Genomic DNA, 395 nt, shown 5'->3' on the forward strand with positions numbered 1-395 from the left:
CCCTGTCCCCCCCTCCCCTCGGGGGGCGCTGCCCCGCACCCGCTCCGGGCAGCGCGGCCGGAGCCCCCGAGCCCCCCCGGGAGCGCCCGGTGCTGCGGGGGGAGCAGCGACAGCGGGGACAGGAGAGAGGGGACGGGGAGAGGAGCTGGAGCCGTTCGGGAGCTCCCGAGGGCAGCCACTCGCTTCGCCTCCTTTCCCTCACCCCCACGGGTGACGTCCCCTTCCTGCGTGTCCCCCAGCCCGGGTGCAGAGGGACCCCCGGGCACGGCCCAGCCCCCTCCCCTTCCTGCAGCCCCGGCCACGGCAGATTTTCCAAACCAAGCAGCAAAACCTCCAGCACTGATCACAGCTCAGCCCTGCTCACCCGCGCCATTACCGCTCTCTGAATGCAATTC

Source organism: Chaetura pelagica, unplaced genomic scaffold (genome assembly GCF_000747805.2).
Source record: "Chaetura pelagica isolate M959 unplaced genomic scaffold, ChaPel_1.0 scaffold493, whole genome shotgun sequence".
NCBI classification, from domain to species: Eukaryota; Metazoa; Chordata; class Aves; order Apodiformes; family Apodidae; genus Chaetura; species Chaetura pelagica.